We start from the raw sequence: 13,089 nt of genomic DNA, 5'->3' as shown, positions 1-13,089 counted from the left end.
AATAAATTCTCATTAAAGTGGAATAGAATAAATAATTTTAAAATACTTGAAAAAAATTTCTGTGAATAAAATTATTGAGAGTAACTTAACCATGAGTTACTGCAAATGAAGTTGCTGATAATCTGTTTGATAAAGTTGTTAATGAAGATCACATCTTATGGTGAGAAATTTCATATATGATAGACTGAACTTAATTTCCTGAAAGTGCTACATATATTTTTTGTCATTTTTGTCACAAAAATTAAAATGCTGAGACATTGCTTAAAGTGAAAAAACCCCCAATTTCCCTAAGTAACCTGAACAATTTAAAGATTTTATCTAGGATCCACATGGAGTGGAAGCAACCTAAAAGAATATTAGCAATTTTAAGAAAATTAGATCAGAAGGTCTAGTAACCGGCAGTATGAAAAAAACAGTGTGAGTTTCTACTTACTTTTTCAAGGAAAATTTGAGGCAGCATGGAAGAACTTAATTCAATATTTCATTTTAAATTCTCAAGAAAAAAAATGAAAAATAATGAGACAAAGTAGAAAAATATATTTCAAGTTCAGTAAAATCCCCACTTACTTTTTTCAAAAAGAAAGGAGGATTTGCTGAAAGTAAGGAGAATTAAGTACTTTAGGTAGGAGTTTGCCACTTTCATTTTTAGAATGTTTTTAGAACATCTGCACATGAAAGCAAGCACAAAGCCTCATCTGCCTACAAAAACAAATAGCATGATGTTTATATTTTGAGCATTTGTCACAAGAGAATAAAGTCGATTTAGAACACAAAATAATTCACAAAGAGACTCACAGAGAAAGATATTGAAAAAAAACACCCCCATTTATATTTAATTCAAATAATAAAGAGATCTAAAATCCAGAACAAATGAAGACTGAAAACTTTATTTCACTAAAACAACAGTTCACTGAAATCATAAGTACTTATCACAGGAAATTTCACAATGAATAACTTATTTATAAGACCTTTTGACAGATCTGTGAGGAGTTTGATCATGAGATATTATTCCCTATTTATTCTAGTAAACTAATAGTTACTTGAAAAAGTAAAACAAATAAAAAATCATTTTATAGGCTCTGAAAATTATATTTTTTTATAACAATTTAATTTATGAATGGTATCATTTTACAAGCCAGTTTTTCCCATCTTCTTCCCCTCTTCTTTCAGTTAGCCTGTAGAAATTGTCATGATTTCAGCAGCTGTATTTAGTCTGAGAATGGAGAACACGTTGTTGTCTTGGAAGGAAATCCTGCTTAGCTCTACTTTTCTAGATTAAGAGGAATGATAACTGAAGCCTAATTATCAGTATATTAGTGGCACATGTGTACAGATATAGCAACTGATGGGACAAGCAAAACATGAATTTTGCAGTGACAGAAGTGCAGAATTCACATTAGATTTAGTGAACAGAGGATAATCACTCACATCTCTTACTTTCTGTTATTGATCATATGCATTTCCAAATAGATAAAGTTTATCTGTTTCCTCCAGGCTACCCAACATATTTATTTAATCCCCAGGGCTATTAATGGGTTTTACTGCTAAGAAGACAGTATTTTTTCCAATTTTATTTTTCTTCACTTTTTCAGGCCAGTGTGCTCTGGGTGATAATGAAAAAACAGATTTAGGAGTATGTAGTGAAGAAATCACCTGATTAACTACTTTTACCACATGCTTCACAGGAAGTTGGTTTTTTTTGCATATGAATATTCAAAACCAGTTGTAGTGTGCATTATGAACATAAAAGAAGTGTCATAGTCGGTATAAATTTAACAAGCTGTTCCTTGACTGAATGTGACACTGTGTTCAATCCACAGTAAGGCTAGGTTTTCACTCTCACCCCTTACCAAGAGCAGAGGGATGTGTGTTAGAGACAGCTGCTCATCTTTCTTGGGCATGCTGGCACATCCTGATTCAGAGATCCCCACTTAGCATGAGATGCCCCTTTCCCAAACCCTGACAAGTTCTCTCTATATGTCTGCAGCCTTCATACACCAAAACTGCAAGGGGCTGCAGTGGCTTTCTCACTGGCCTACCCTGCAGTCACACCACAAGGGCTCAGGTCCATGACTTAGGTCAGCCCACAAAAACGGAACCTTTTCTTTACATGCTCTACATGGTGGGCTAGAAACAAAGACTAAGTCAGAAAGACGAAGAACTTAAGCCCCCTGGGGAAAAGTTGTGGTACTAATCATCTGACAATGTTTGGCTCCCCTCCCTACTGCACACTCTTATGGAGGTCTTTCAGAAAGGTGTGTCAGCCCAAAAGACCTGGGTATCTGGTGAGGAAACTGTGAGAAGAAATGATGCATGGTCTATTAAAAAAATAAAAATTATCTGGATATGCTATTTTCTCCAAATAAATCAGAAAATGTTTATTTTGTTCATGTATAAATTACTAATGAATAACTGTGATTTCATCTCCAGTTTCATGATAGTTACTGAAGAACTTTTACTAAATTGATACAACTGCTACTTTGTCATATGTTTCTAAAAAATGTAAGCACTGGTAGATAATCATATATACAGAAATTTCAGAAAATTACTAAGTTACCAAGTCTACAAAGCTATTTATTTTTTCTGTATTTTAACAACTTATATTTCAGTGTTATTAAATTGAGTAATTTAGACAATCTTTCTTGTGGCACTTAGCAATGAAAATGTATTGGGTTTGCTTTACTAGGTATTGGAATGGGAGCAGCTACAGGGGTGGCTTCTGTGGGAAGCACTTAGAACATTTCTCCATGTCCAACAGAGCTAATGCCAGCTGCCTCCAGGATCAACCCAGCATTAGACAAGGCCAAGACAATCAAGAATGAGTCTTGCCTCTGTGATATATTTAAGAAGGAAAGATTATTACACAGATGTAATTGTGCTCAGAGAAGACAGAAGTGAGACTATATGAGAGAAAAACCCTGCAGAAACCCAGGTCAGTGAGAAGGAGGGAGAGGAGGTGCTCCAGGTACAGAACTAGGAGTCCCCTGCAGCCCAAAGCGCAGCCAACTGTGAGGCAGCTGTGCCTCTGCAGCCTGTGGAGGGCCATGGGGATGCAGAGGTCCACCTGCAGCCTGAAAAGGACTCCACACCAAAAAGGGCTGTGATCCTGTGGGAAGCCCATACTGGAAGGTCATGGCAGTGACCTGGGGACCCATGGTGAAAGGAGCCCACAGTGTTCCCTGGTAGGATTTGTGACCCTGTGGGCTCCCAAGCTGGATTAGGCTGTTCTTGAACGACTGAACCTTGTACAAAGGGACCCACTTTTAGCAGTTTGTGAAGAACTGTACCCAATGGTATAGACTCTCAGTGGAGTAAGGGAAGGATTCCTCTCCCTGAGCAGTGACAGGAACATGTGATGAACAGGCTAAACTGCCATTCCATTTCTGTGCACCACTGGGTGGGAGAAGGTAGAGTCTGGAAAGGAGGGAGTGATAGCAGGAAAGTACTTTTAAATTTTGCTTTACTTCTGATTAACCTACTCTGATTCTGTGGGCTAATAAATTCAATTAATATCCTCACTTCCAGTCTGTTTTACCTGTAATGGTAACTGGGGAATAGTCTCTCCTTGTACTTATCTCAGCACATAAGACTTTGTTGCAGTACAAGCTGACATGTACTGAACATTCATTTGGCTGTGGATAAGAAATCCAGTCCAGCTCCATGAACCAGCCCTCTGCCCTGAATGACTGTTATTGGATTCAACCAATAACTCTCCTAAAATGCAAGTATTTCAATGGTCTAGAGTCTGAGAGGCGTAGAGATTAAAATAATGCCTGTGTAGTGTTATAGGTAAAAATTGATCCAGCCAATTAGATCAAAAATAAAAATTAACTTTATTCGTGACTGATATACAGTTCTGACTGCAAACAATCAAAAAGTAGTACTGACACTGGGATCGGAGCAGCTGAACTATGATCCGGCCTCTATCACACCGAATCCCCGTTCACTACCAAGGCCTGGCAGAGTTTGATATTTATACTCTTCTTCTTGCCTGTAGTGGAGTCCCTTTTTCCCCTCCTCCTGGAGTCCTTCATATTCATGTTGTGTCTATTCTCTGTCCCGTGCTGGACAAAGCCTCATCTGGGAATTGATGTGTATCTGTCTCCAGTTCCCGGAATCCTTCATTCAGATGTATGTCCTTGATGGTCCTGTCTATCTGAGGTGGACATCTACATGGGCCATCATCACTGGGTGTTTTCTCGTTCATGCCATCGGGGAGTGCCCATCTCCTGTGCAGGCTAGGTTTTCTTCGTATGTTAATGATGCACCTCCTCCTCAACTGAATTTTCCCGTGTGGCAATCACCCTCTCCCCTTTGCTGGCATGATCTTAAAGATTTATTTTATATTGCATTAATAATCTTACATTTCCAGTATGAATTACCACCTTATTCATAACAATCCCCCCTCTTTTTTTTCTTAATACATACTTATTTTTAGCCCTTTTCCCTTTTTATTTCCCGTGTGTGTGACTAGCTATTTTTGTGCACAAAAAAAGGGACAAGACATAAGTAAAACATTATTCAGTCTCACTTTCATTTTCCCATTCCTCCCTAGGTACCTCTTGATACATTTTATATTCAATCTCATTTCCTTTTACTTTTTTAAAATTTAGCCAAAGCATCTGCTACCCACTTGTGTGGATCTCCTTCTAGTTTCATGATTTTAGAGACTGGGTTAGTCCTCCCTGTGGCACATTCTGGGTCCATAGGCATGGCTGCTATTTGCATGCCTTGTACAACTGAATGTATTAGTCTGATAAAACATGGTATCAGGCAGGGTAAGAATATGATTCCTGCTACTGAACAGAGGATGAAGAATATTAATTTCTTCCACCATGCTCCATCAAACAGACTATCCCACCAAGATGCATTTAAGATAGAATTCCATTTCTGGACTGGGACATGAGCAACCCTCTTTATCCGCTGCCAAACCCCTAACTGTCTCTGCATAGTCACCTATTTCAATACAGCATTCTGACTCGTTAAATATCCTGCAGACTCGCCCTTCCTCTGCTAATAAGTAGTCTAGGGCTATCCTGTTTTGGTACACAAATGCCCTCATTTGGGAGTGCTGTTTAGATAGTAACTCCAGGGTGTCTGAAGTGTGATTTGAATCGATTTCCACTACTGCCTGGAGTCTTATTAACTGATTTAGTAGGTATATTGGGTTCTGTAACTCCAAATTCTATCTTGGTTCCAGGTTGCTGGTCCATAATATTCTATAATTCATTCCGCGGGCCACTCTTCCCCTCCCCATGTTTGGCTTCCCTCAAAAATAGGAAATTTCTTCTTTATCTCCCTCTTGTGTCTAAGAGTTTCATACAAAGGAGCTCCTAGAGAGCTGCTTTCTGACCAAGGTAAAGTAAAGAACACAGGTCTTATTATTCCTAAAGTACAGGAACCTTTCCATTTTTGAGGCAATTCACTATAAGCCTTTTTCCCACCAATCAAATACAAATTGTTAGGAGCCTTCTATTTACTGGCAGTACTCCCTGGTTCATTCCAGTAACCTTTCGATCCTTCAAGAGATTGGTAAGGGTTAGCAACAGAGGCTTTATTACAGCATAGTCCAATTTTATCGCTCCACTCACAATTGTTCCCTTTTCCTGGCTCCAATACCCTGCCGGGGTCTCTGGTTGCCAGGTTTTACTTTTAGCATTTGAATTTACTGATAGAGTGGAAATACAAGGGGTATATCAGACTACTTCGGTATACTCCCTCCCTTCCCAGCTAATACAGATTGTTCCAATTACTCATTGGTCCAAAACGCAACCCTCCGGTCATTGTATTAGTCCGGAGATTTTAGTGTTATCCCATTTAAGAAGCTGCTCTGGAGTGAAACTCTCCAAGGCCACTTCTCTGCCGACTGCAGTCCTCCACAAATCCAACAATTAAACAATCTTAATTCTATCGCGATTTCCTGCATCAAATCTATAAAAAGATTTTTGTCTGAAGCAGGCAACCCCAGATCGTTGTACTGTTTCTCCAGTTGGCCATATTGCTCACTGAGGGTTCTCGGCCTTTCTTGCTCCACCCTCTTTTTCCTCATCTCTGCCTCCTGTCTTTTTAACTCTTGGGACACTTGTTGTATTATACTCTCTGGGTCCAATCCCTCTTTGTTCCGAGAGAAACAAAAGGTCATGTCATACTGTAAACATGTTCAGTCATCTTGATCCTCGAGAAGGTCGATGATAACCCGTTCCTTTCTAAGTGGCAACTTATTCCCATATTTTAAATTCTTCCCCACCCAGTATGTTTTTCCACCCACTACACACATTTCCAGTAAGTTATTACATAACACAGTTTGTTCACTGACACTGGCAACTATTTATAGACACGAACGGAATGGGACCACACCTGAACGGCGTTGTGAGCTGTTTATTTAAGAAGCATCAGTCTCATTACATGGCTATGGCAATGGATCGATGTGAGCAGCTCGCTATCCAGACAGAAGGCCAAGGAAACTTAATGTTGCAACATATTATAAGATAGTTTCAGACCTAGTTTCAGCCAATTACAAAGGGCAAAAGCATATTGACAGTCGTTCTATCCAACCACATGAAGCACACGTAGCTTTGGTTAAAACAATAGCAACTTTTTCTCTCATACAATAGTTCATTTATAAAAGACAAAGCACAGAGCCCTATTCATATTTAACCTTCTAAATATTTACTAAAATATACCTTTTTGCAACTTAGAAAGCCAAACTACATAGCTTTATTGTTCTATTTCTCATGTCTTCGCTACTGCTGATATCTCTTTTCTGCTGCTTAAGCATTTCACTATCCTTACTGTCTCTGAGGCCTTTCTTTTTCCCACCTTTCCTAAAATCCTCTAATCCCATGGATTCCCACAGTTCACCTGTACAGATTCCATCCTATCCCCAGTCCATACAGTACAATTGCATCTGTTACAAATAGGTATAGGTGCTTGTCTCACCTCTCTTTTGCGTTGGACGTGCTCTGACTCTCCAGTCTTAGATGCTGCCTCTTTCAAGCAGCAAATGTCCTTTCCATTTACTTTGCATATCCCACACTGGGTGCCGTTGAAGAGACAGTACCTGCCTGTTCCATTTCCATCGCAGTTTCCCAAGGCTGGGTGCGTTGAAGCCTCCGCTTCACCCCGTCCATCCAGGATGGTTTGCATGCAGGGTCCACACTTGTTACTGGAGACCTGTTCTCCCAAGCTGAGTGGGTATGTGCTAATCCTGAGGCACATGACTAGACTCAGGCTCATCAGGACTTCCCCTAGTTTCATTCCTCTGTCTCTGCCTACGCTCACTGGGGTGCCTCCAATGGCGGGGAAAACCATCTTCTTGGCAGCAGGAATATCCTTCACGTGTATCGTGCCTGGCTCAAGCCACATATCTCCTTGTAAAAGTGCCCCACACGGATAATTTGACTGCTATGGCGCTGCAAGGTACCTTGTTTAGTCTCCGGCACTCTACTGCTAAGATTTTTGCTCTGGATCTCAATTTTCCCCTTACCCCGTTTTGAAATAGCCGAAACCACACTAGTGAATCTGTCTCAATTACCCCCAAATCTGTGAGGAGCATTAAGATAAGGTTAGTCAGACGCACTTCCCCATCCAAGCACTTATCACATAGACCCTTTGGCCACGTCCCTCTTCTGCAGTGTACCACCCACACCTCATTACAATATTTGCATTTGAATTGAGCCAATGGGTAGCAATTACACTCTGGCTCTGCACATCTTATTTGGTCGTTCTTGGTCATTTACTTGGTTGACGTAGAGTTAATTTCAGTGGAGAAGTAACTTTCCACTCAGGCTCTTCTTCTCACGGTTCAACCCTTTTTACTCACAAAGTGTGGGTTCAGCCTTTTTCTGCTGTTCACACTGCTGTATCTGTGGTTAGAAGAACAAGAAATGGCCCTTCCCAGTGTGGGTTAAGGAAAACATCTCTCCAAGTTTTTATGAGTACTTTATCCCCGGGTTGAATTTTGTGTACCACAAACCCCAGGGGAGTGTTTTGCATTAAAATTCCCTGCTTCCTTAGTTCCTGTAGGTTTTTACCTATGGTTATCAGGTAAGGTCATATCTGACCATCTTCTACTCTCGGGTGTCCTATAGGCATTCTGCATTCATAGGGCATCCCATACAACATTTCAAAAGGTGCTAGTCCCGTTTCAGAATGAGGCAGTGTCCTAATATTTAAAAGAGCCAAGGGAAGGCACTTTATCCAGGACATTTTAGTTTCCAAAATTAATTTGGATAGTTGGGATTTCAAAGTCTGATTAATTCTTTCTTCCTGCCCTGAACTCTGGGGATGTTATGGGGTGTGATATTCCCAGCGGATTCCTAAAGCCTCCGCTAATTGTCTGATAATTCTCGAGGTGAAATGCATGCCCTGGTCTGAGTCTATATACTTTACCAAACTGTACCAAGGCATGATTTCTTCTAGTAGGTGCCTTAACACTACTTGTGATATAGCACTGGAGCTTGGGAAAGCTTCCACCCAGTGTGTCAGCTTATCTACGATTACTAGAAGACATCTGTATCTTCCTACCTTTGGCATATTGGTGAAATCCACCTGGATCCTTTCAAATGGTTGGTATGCCACCGGGTGGCTACCTGATGCCACTTGTCTCACCCTAGCCCGATTGACCCTTTGACATATCATACATCCTTGTACTTCTTGTTTAGCTAGCCCATAAATCCCTTTGCACCCAAAAAACTTGAAAAAATGCTGAGCCAGTGCTTGTGCTCCCCAGTGGTTTTGCGAGTGAAGCATCTTTAAAATTTTTCTAGTATATTCTTTGGATACTATTTCCCTCCCATCTGGCAATTTCCACTTATCTTCCTCTAGTTTTCCCCCAGTCTTCTCATGTCCCTCAATTTCTTTCTGAGAGGGTTGTGGGGGAAATTCTTGTACCTCCCCCACTTCAGTTTCTGGGGTGCTTACCTGCAACAATACCGCGTTTCTAGCCTCCTTATCAGCTAAGTTGTTTCCTTGGGTCCGAAACTGTACTCCTGCCTGGTGTCGTTTTATATCAACAACTGCAATTGCTTCAGGTTCCCTTATAGCCTCTAAAATTTGTTTGGTTATCCCTTCATGCATCAACCCTCACCCTTTGGTGTTAATCAGCCCCCTTTCTTCCCATATCTTCCCAAATGTGCGAACTACCCCGAAAACGTATTTCGAGTCCATGAAAATCGTCCCCTTTTTCCCTTTTAGCATCTGCAAAGCCCTCAATACTGCATATAGTTCACAGGCCTGGGCTGACCAACTGGCATTCAAGGGCTCGGATTCCATGGTTTCCCCCGTTTTCCATCTACCACTACATGTCCCGATTTCCTTTTCCCCTCTATGATTCAGGCTGACCCATCTACAAACCATTTTTCCCCTTCTTCCAATTCCTCCTCTTCCAGGTCTGGTCTTATTTTGGTCTGTAATTCCACTATCTCCGCGCAGTCATGGGCAGGTTCCCCCAGAATTTCTCCATACAGGAACTGTGCTGGATTTTGTGCTGCTGTTGTTTGTAGTTCTAAATCATGTGAGTGATCAAGATAGCTTCATATTTAAGAAGCTGGGTGTCCGTGAGCCACTTTTCAGCCTTTTGCTGCAAAATGCTTCTCATGTTACGAGAAAAAGACAACCAAGGGTGCTCCAGAAGTTATTTTCTTAGCCTCTTCTACCAAAACAACCACCCCCACGATTGCTTGCAAACATGTAGGCCACCGTCTGCTGACAAGATCTAATAACTTTGATACATCCCCCCCAGGTTTCTTTGACTCATGTCTACGAAAAGCTGAAATGGTCTGTTCACATCTGGGAGACTCAACACCAGAGCTGTCATAAGCTCTTTGAATCTCTCCTCATCTTGCCTGGTCCACTTTGGTTTATCCATGGTGAGCTTTTCATAAAGAAATTTCACTTTTTCACTATATCACTCAATCCACTGTCTACAAAACCCCACAAGCCCCATTACCTGCCTTCCCTCTTTGATTGAGGAGGGGGTAAGGCAATTATTCCGGCTACTCTATCTGGGTCTAATTTCTTCTTACCTTTTGTGAGCCAGTGCCCCAAGTGACTTCAGGTTCCATGAATTGTAATTTTGATTTTGAGACTTTCAAACCCTTGTCTCCCGAAAAGTTGAGCAGGGTTATAGTGCTTACACTTACCAGTTCTTCTTGGGGACCTACCACCAGCAAATCATCAACATATTATAGTAGTTTGGTCCCTTTAACAGGAACAAACTCACTCAATACCTCTGCTCGATTGAAGAGGTTTGGTGAATCTCCAAACCCCTGAGGCAGGGAAGTCCACCTTAGTTGTTGTTTACGATTAGTGTCAGGATCTTCCCATTGAAATGCAAAATAATCCTGACTTTCCCTTGCTAGTGGGCAAGTCCAAAAGGCGTCTTTTAAATCTATTATGCTGTACCAGGCATCCTCTGGAGAAACATTATTTAATAGTGTATAAGGGTTTGAAACTGTAGGAAATAGTGTTTTAGTCCTATAATTAACCTCCCTTAAATCTTGTACCAACCTGTAACTCCCATCTGGTTTTCGTACCGCTAGGATAGGAGTGTTGAGCCTGGACATACAAGGTTCCAGTGTGCCCTTTTTAATCAACTCCTCGATTATTGGTTTCAGCCCTCTCCTTCCTTCCATTGGTATGAGGTACTGTTTGATCCGGATGGGATCTTCGGGTCTCTTAATTTCAATATGGATTGGTTCCATTTCTAATTTCCACTTCTCCTTTTAAATGCCAGACCTTGGGATTGATTTTTCCCTCATCCTCCATGGTCAATTGGTACAAACTTACCATAAGCTGTGAGTCCTGAGTGATCAGGCTAATTCCTAAATCTATCATCAAATCCCGTCCCAGCAAATTATAATCTGCTTCTTCTACTAATAGGATATTTCCCACACAAAACTTAGTTTCTGATTCAATTACCACACCCTTTATATCTGGTACATCAAGGGCTCTCTGGGTGTTATGGACCCCAAATTAAAAAGTCCCTGACACCCCTAGTCTTCCTGAAAGATGCTTTCATCCCTCAGCCTTTTCTTACACTCCCTCTTAAAGTGACCTCTTTGCTTGCAGTACTAGCACTCCAGTCCCTCTCCCTGCCTGTTCATGGGTTTCTTTTGGGGTTGATTATGTTTCCCTTGAGGCTTGTGTGCCTGACTAGTCTTACCTGTGTTCGCATCCTTCTCTTGCTTGTGGGCCTCCCTTACTGCTGCCACCAAAACCTTTGCCTGTGCCTTCTGCTTTTCATCCTCCCTCTTCATACAAAACCCTCTGTGCTTCCCTTAGCAATTCCTGCAGAGTTCTTTCCTGCCAATTCTCCATCTTTTCTAGTTTCCGCCGTATATCTTCCCATGATTTGGCTACAAACTGGGTTTTTAGCAAGATTGCCCCCACTGGGGACTCCGGATCTGTCCCACAGTACATCTTGAGACTTTTTCTTAACATCTCCAGCCACTCAGTGGGAGTTTCATCCTTCCCTTGGCATTCTCCTAATGCCTTGCTCAGATTTTGTTCTTTTGGAACTGCTCCCGATACCTCGTATGATCATATTCCTTAATTCTATCATTTTGCGTCTATCCTCTTCCGTCTGCGCATTCAAAGAAGGCCTTTGATTAGGCCATTTGTCCTCCCCACTCCCCCCTTGAGGGTTTCTATGCTCCCAGTCCTTTATTGCTGCTGATCTAATCATCTGCCTTTTCTCTGCATTAAACAATGACCTTAGGATGGCACTAATATCATCCTAGGAGTATATGCTGTTCCCCAGAAATTCTACAGCCTCTCTGCCACCCCCAGCGGATCATCCATTATCTCCCCCATTTCCTTCTTGAATGCCCGTATATCCCCAGAGTTTATCAGCACGTTAACATATCCAATGACTCCCGGAGCTGTTGGAACTTCCCTTAATGCAAAACGACCTTGTTCACCATCCTCGTCCTCACTATCCTTGAAGTTTACCTTCCAAGTCCACTGTCTTGTTCTACTAGCAGGCGGGGATCCGTTCCCGCCCATGGGAACAGTGTGTCTGGCGGTTTCTACTTGTTGTGAGGGAGGAGGGGAGAGGGACAATTCTTGTGAATGTTGCACTGCCAAAGCCTGTCCTGCTGGTGGCACTTGGGGTACTGCGGGTTGGTGCACAGGATTTACTGGCACAGGGAGAGGGAGAAGGTCTTGTGGCATTGGGTAGGGCGGTGGGAGATTGTCTAAAGGTTTGCAGGTTTCCCCAGGGTTTGTCTGATTTCTGTAGGTCCTAACTGGGAATAGTCCTGTGCTGGCATATTCCCATAGTCGGGCATATTCTCTTTCCTCACTGGTTGGCCCTGCCTCCTCAGAAACGAAGAGGTCAATTCATAATTAGAGCAGCCATGACAGGCGAGGAAAATGTGGTAAGAGTTATAAGGCTGTAGGAACTTATTTTGGATTTATTAAGACTGGTAATATTGAGGTATATGGTGAGGATTGGACATCAGATGAGTTTTTGGGGAGAATGGGCACCTTTCCAAACCTGCAGTACATGATGTGACCGGATGAAATGGCCAGCCATGCTGCTCCACATGGCTGACCTGCTTTAAATTTCCTCCCTGCACCAGCACTGTTGCTAGGAGAGCTGTCCTCCGCAGCACTCCAGCACGGAGCGGACTCACTGTGCAGTGATACAGAAGGGGTCGGCGGGTTTCTGGCAGCCCAGGAACATCTGGTGCCAGCACCTTGCAGACAATATCCCGTGCCTTTCCTGCAGGACTCCTACAATGACTCGAGCTGAGCTACCATTTTGCAGCAGCCTATGACCATGACTCAGCGCCATGCTGTTCCCGAGACCGCCTCGCAACAAGCCAAAAACAGCCCACCCTGGGACGTACCACTGGCAGGGCACCCTCCCTCGACTGTGGGTAATGGCGCAGCCCGGGGGCATGGGGAAATCTCAGCAAACAAAGACAATCAAGGGCCACCTGCATTCCCAATCCCCATAGAAACTCCAAGACCGTCTCCTGAAACCAGGTGGCCCAGCTGCAGAAACACACCAGAAACTTCAGGGAGCTTAACCACGCCTCCATCGGAGAACGTACCTGGACTCTGAATCCAGCCTATGGCAGG

At 42.4% G+C, this 13,089-nt stretch overlaps 1 long non-coding RNA gene across 1 annotated transcript; it reads right to left on the bottom strand.

Moving 5' to 3' along the window:
• Positions 1-3,814: 3,814 nt before the first annotated feature.
• On the bottom strand, positions 3,815-12,737 carry LOC135290814 (uncharacterized). The gene is made up of 2 exons (XR_010353633.1): positions 8,923-12,737; positions 3,815-7,865 (listed from the first exon to the last, which is right to left on the bottom strand). It is a non-coding gene; the product is annotated as an uncharacterized LOC135290814 (long non-coding RNA).
• Between the last annotated feature and the right edge of the window lie 352 nt (positions 12,738-13,089).

The sequence above is a fragment of the Passer domesticus genome, chromosome Z, assembly GCF_036417665.1.
Source record: "Passer domesticus isolate bPasDom1 chromosome Z, bPasDom1.hap1, whole genome shotgun sequence".
In the NCBI taxonomy this organism is placed as follows: domain Eukaryota; kingdom Metazoa; phylum Chordata; class Aves; order Passeriformes; family Passeridae; genus Passer; species Passer domesticus.
This window is presented reverse-complemented; position numbering and strand designations above follow the sequence as displayed.